The sequence below is a fragment of the Bubalus bubalis genome, chromosome 3 (genome assembly GCF_019923935.1).
Source record: "Bubalus bubalis isolate 160015118507 breed Murrah chromosome 3, NDDB_SH_1, whole genome shotgun sequence".
Lineage (NCBI taxonomy): Eukaryota > Metazoa > Chordata > Mammalia > Artiodactyla > Bovidae > Bubalus > Bubalus bubalis.
Window position 1 is genome coordinate 26,891,083 of NC_059159.1, and position 6,000 is coordinate 26,897,082.

Genomic DNA, 6,000 nt, shown 5'->3' on the forward strand with positions numbered 1-6,000 from the left:
TAAAATCTGCTACTGTTTCCATTGTTTCCCCATCTATTTGCCATGAAGTGATGGGACCAGATGCCATGATCTTAGTTTTTTGAATGTTGAATTTTAAGCCAGCTTTTTCACTCTCCTCTTTCACCTTCATCAAGAGCCTCTTTAGTTCCTCTTCACTTTCTGCCATTAGGGTGATATCATCTGCATATATGAGGTTGTTGATATTTGTTTCAGCAATCTTGATTTCAGCTTGTGCTTCAAATAGTCCAGCATCTTGTATGACGTACTCTGCATAGAAGTTAAATAACCAGGGTGACAATATATGGCCTTGACATACTCCTTTCCCAATTTGGAACAAGTCTGTTGTTCCATGTCCAGTTCCCTTGCTTCTTGATTGGCATACAGGTCTTTGAGGAGGCAGGTAAGATGGTCTCACATTCCCATCTCTTGAAAAATTTTCCAGAGTTTGTTGTGATCCACACAGTCAAAGGCTTTAGCATAGTCAATGAAGCAGAAGTGGATGTTTTTCTGAAATTCCCTTGCTTTCTCTATGATCCAACAGATGTTAGCAAGTTGATCTCTGGCTCCTCTGCCTTTTCTAATTCCAGCTTGTGTACATCTGGAAGTTCTCAGTTCCCATACGGTTGAAGTTTAGCTTTGAAGGATTTTGAGCATTACCTTGCTAGCATGTGAAATGGATAACAATTGTACACTAGTTTGAACATTCTTTGGCATTGCCCTTCTTTGGAATTGGAATGAAAATTGACCTTTTCCAGTCCTATGACTACTGCTGAGTTTTCCAAATTTGCTGACATATTGAGTGCAACACTTTAACAGCATCATCTTTTAGGATTTGAAATAGCTCAGCTGGAATTCCATCACCTCCACTAGCTTTGTTCGTAGTGATGCAAGTGATGCATCCTTGACTTCATACTCCAGGTTGTCTGGCTCTAGATGATGACCACACTATCGTGGTTATCCAGTTCATTATTTTTTGTACAGTTTTTCTGTGTATTATTGCCACCTCTTCTTAATCTCTGCTTCTGTTAGGTCTTTGCCATTTCTGTCCTTTTTGTGCCCATTTTTGCATGAAATATTCCCTTCGTATCTCCAATTTTCTGAAGAGATATCTAGTCTGTCCCATTCTATTGTTTTCCTCTGTTAATGCAAATTGATTATCTTATAGTTCTGGAGGTCAGAAGTCTGAAATGGCTAAAATTAGATGTGAGCAGAGCTGTGTTCTTCTGAAGGCTCTAGGACAGAATCTGTTCTTTGCCCTTTCCAGCTCCAAAAGATGGTGCCTTCCTTGGCTTGTGGCCACGTCACTCTGACCTCTCCGTTCATCTTCACATCTCCTTCTCTGACTCTGACCCTCCTGCCTGCCTCTTCTTACAAGGACACTTGTGATTCCATTGGGCCTATCTGGATAATTCATGAAAATCTCCCCATCTCAAAATCCTTACTCACATCTGCAAAGTCCTTTTTGTCTCGTAAGATAACAAATTCACAGCTTCCAGCAAAGGTATGTGGACATCTTTGGGGAGCCATTATCCTGCTTATCGCACTAAGAGAGAAATTATCTAGTGGATTTGAGTGTTCTGGGCCTTAACTTGAATCCCTTTCATCTATATCATTTTCAGGGTACTTACACATTTGTTTTTTCTCTTGCATTGATCCTGGGAAGTCGATGAAGGCATTATTGAGCCCCTTCTGTTAGACAGTAGATGAGACTCAGAGGGGAGGCACAGTGCCTCGGTCGCACAGTTAGAAAGGAACTTGGGACTGTTAATTCAGCATTCTCCCACATCATCTGCCGCCACCCCAGTACTAGGCCATGTGCCCCTGGAATGGTGTCCTCACTGATGGAATGGGGGCAATTCCACAACTACCCCCACAATCTAGAGAAAGAAGGCCCCAAGGTGAGTCAGTCCCCTGGGCCCAGATCCTGCCCTCAGCAAGCAGCCTTCTCCTGATCGGACAAGGAGAAAGGAGGGGAGCTCAGACAGAGAACCTTCCTTTTGGGAGACAGCCTTGGTCCAGAGCCCAGAACTTGATATCCATCCATCTTGGACACGCCCTCAACAGCAGTCCAGGCAGATGGTCCCAGGGTTTTTGCCCTGGGATTTCCACACCAGGAGGGAGCTCTGGTTCTCAGGCACATGGTGCTGCAAACCTCCCAGGGATGTGTCATTGTGGTTTACAGTTTTGCCTTTGAGTGCTGCTGTCCCAGAGAAGCCGGGTTCCAGCCCCACAGGTATTGGAAGGCAGCTACCATGAACCCATTGATGTTTCCCCAGGCTTCCCCTACCCCATTCCTCTGTTGACATATCAGACACCACTCCAGGAACTGGGATACATCCCTGAATCTGTGAGGTGAAGTTGCTGCTCCCTTGGACCTCATACTTTAGTGGGAGCAGACAGAGACCATACAGAAGTTGGGATAAGGATTCTAGGAGCAAAATGGGGTGAGACATTAGAGGATGAGACTGAGATCAATACTGTGAGACTGGCACTGTCCCACCGTAAAGGGGAGAGGGACAGCCTAGGATGGAGCAATGTTGAGATGTAAACCCATGTTTTACTCTAAATTCCTGTTCTACGTGGCCTGCAAAACATTTGCCCTGTGTCCTTCCCCAGAAGGGAGGAAGAGCAATTGAGCCTGAGGTGGTGCCCAGAGTCTAAGCATCATTCCTGAGGTTGAAGTCAGTTCATTCTGGGAAGTGTCCAGCTATGGCCTAACTTCAGGGCCAAAGAGTACTTAATATTCCTACTGCGTGTTATCTGAGCAAGTTTCTATTAAGTAGGGGAGTGGTGTGATATGTCATTTAAGGAGTCAGCTAGATTTCAAGGAGAATAAGGCTGATGTGGAGAGTGAGCCAGGTGTGTGAGGGGATGGCCAGATGTAAGAAGGAGGACAATGCAGATGATGGGCTTCCTGTGTGGCTCAGTGGTAAAGAATCTGCCTGCCAAGCAGGAGATGCGGGTTCGATCCCTGGGTTGGGAAGATCTCTCTCCAATCTTCTTGCTTGGGAAATCCCATGGACAGAGGAGTCTGGCGGGCTACAGCCCATGGGGTCACAAAAAGTCAGACACAACTTAGCAACTAAATAACAACAACAACGATAAGGGAAAGGGCCAGGCCTGTATGCGGAAGTAAGACAAGTATTAGGATGGACTAGTAGGAAGGAGCCAGACCTGAAGGGGTTGACCTAGATGCGAGGGGCTTCAACCAGACCCCTGCAGCCTCAGGCTTTGGGGGATGGTCCTTAGAAAGGGATGATGCAACCTGTGGAGGAAACACACTATTATTTAGGAAGGCTGTTTAGCCTCTGCAAAGAGTAGCTGAGGACAGGCCTGGTACCTGGCTTCAAGGAAATAAACAGCTGTGAGGTGATAATTGACATCATATCCTCTATCGACCCAGCCACCTCATCCTCCCCAGGCTTGAGGAGGTTGCTCAGAGTTGCCATGCTAGGAGGAGACTGCAGTGGCTAAAATGACATTGTCCCCTGAAGACTGCTTTATCCCCTCGGGATTGGGTCCTGCTGTGTCTTCCTGTGGAATGCCTGCCCCCCAACCTGCCTGTTGAACTTTTCTTTAGCAGCCCTCCTCAAACGCTACCCCCCTAAAAAGGCTCTCCTAACATTTATATCCTACCTTTCCCAAGTTGTGATTAATCCTTAGCCCATGAGTACGTACATTAGAGTTGGAAATCCACTTTCAGATGACCCAACTCTGTTTCTAAGGCACCCTGAACTCAGCCCACCCCACACCAGGGCCATGTGAATGAACTTTAGAGAATCTCTAGAACTGAGTGCAAAAATCATGTGCCAAACCAAGTGTGCGGATGAATGAATAAACAACATGGGTATATCTATACTATGAAATATTATCCAAACACAAAATGGAATGAATTGCCATGACATTGATGGAACTTTAAAAACATTATACCTAGTAAAAATAGGCAGACAGGAAAGGCCAAATATTGTACCATTCCATTAATAGGAAATATCTAGAATAGGCAAATAAAAAAGGCAGAAAGTAAATTAGTGGTTGCCAGTGGGTGGGGAATGGGGAGGAATGGGAAGTGACTGGATAGAGTTTCTTTGGGGATGAGGGGAAAGTTCTGGAACTAGAAAATGGTGATGATTGCACGACATTGTGAATATACTAAGTGCCACTGAACTGTGTTCATTAACATGGTGGATTTTCTATACATGTATTTTACCACAATTTTAAAAAATCAAATGTACATTTCTTGGAGAGAAGGTTCCCAACTTTGATCAGATTCTTTGAAGTTTAAGCAGCTCACATCTGGCCTGATGACTTCATGATGAGGATGGTGCTATGCAGACACAGAGCGGGGAGGCACCTGCCCAGTGTCACTCATGGGCTGGGGGCAGAGCCCTGCCAGGCTGTGTACCTGCCTGACCACATCCCGTCTTCTCCTGTCCTTCAATCTACACTATACTCTCCCTGAACAGCTCCCAGGCTTCTGTCCCACTCCCAGTCAGGCTACCCACAAGCTGTGTAACTTCCCAAAGTCCCAAGACCGTCCAGAAGCTAAGCACATGAGTTTCACAAGTGCTTGTGTTGTGGACCCTGAGCTCCTAAGAACAAGAGTATGTACTTTCTTTCATATCTCAGAGTTCCAGTGGTACCCATGGATGTGAGCTCGTCCTATCTCCCTCCAATAAAGAGCTTGCTGTTCTCCTGCAAGGAAGGCAGTTAGCCGACAACCTCTGAATGAACATTCTTTTCTCAGATGTCCACACTGGGTTGGCCAAGACTTTGTCAGATCTGCAACACAGCCTGAGGCTCTCCCAGCCTGGTCCTGCTTCCTCCCCTACCCTCTTCACAATAAACCTCTTGCACTCCTATCTCCATCTGTGTGTGTTTCCTGGAAGACCCAGATGACACAGTCCCCAGCTGGGAGTATCATACTGCTGCTGCTGCTGCTAAGTCGCTTCAGTCGTGTCCGACTCTGTGCGACCCCAGAGACGGCAGCCCATCAGGCTCCCCCGTCCTTGGGATTCTCCAGGCAAGAACACTGGAGTGGGTTGCCATTTCCTTCTCCGATGCATGAAAGTGAAAGTGAAGTCGCTCAGTCGTGTTCGACCCTCAGCGACCCCATGGACTGCAGCCTTCCAGGCTCCCCCGTCCCTGGGATTCTCCAGGCAAGAACACTGGAGTGGGTAGCCGTTACTGTGTGCTAAACTTTAAGTTAGGATGGGGACAAAGGACAAGCCAGCCCCACTCTGGCTGCGTTTATGTTCTTACAGACAGCAGCCAACGACTTAAACACAGTAATTCCAGAATGCATTAGGGGAAAAAAATATACTTGGTGCATTTATAAAACTGAGACAACAGAAAGGGCTACTTTAAATTGGGAGTAGGGATGGGTCAAGGGCAGCATCTCCAGGCACAGAAACAGTGTGAGAAAGCCCCAAGTCCTCAAATCTGCGTAAAAACTTGACTTGTCTTTTAAGTGGTGGGCGGGGAAGGCCACCAGGCGCAAGTAAGAGGACAGGCAGGGGCCACTGGACTACTGAAGTCCACGGGAAGCCATCGGGGGTTTTCAGCACGGAGCGAAAGGGTCATCGATCCCGCTGCGATAGTGCGGCAGGACGAGAGACCGCGGGAGCGCGGAGGGAGCCGGGCTGCAGGCCGCGGCGGGCGTCTAGAGGGGCAGCGGAAAAGGGCGGGGAGGGGCGTGGTGCAGTTACTTACCGCCTCCTCCGTTTCCTCCCCCCGCCCCCTCCCCACCCTCCCCCCGCCCCCTCCCCACCCTCCCCCCGCCCCCTCCCCACCCTCCCTCCCGGCCTGGCTCCGCCCCGCCCGTCTGGCTAGTGACGTCTCGGCGCTCGCCGGCGCCGCCTGTGACGTCACGGTCCGGGTTTTGGGCATTCTCCGGGTGGGCACACAAGGCGCTGGTCGGCGGCGGGCGTATGGGTTCAGCACCATGAAAAAGGTGGCTTCCAAGCAGTCTCCGCCCAAGTTGTTCGGTGGGTGAGCGCCCTC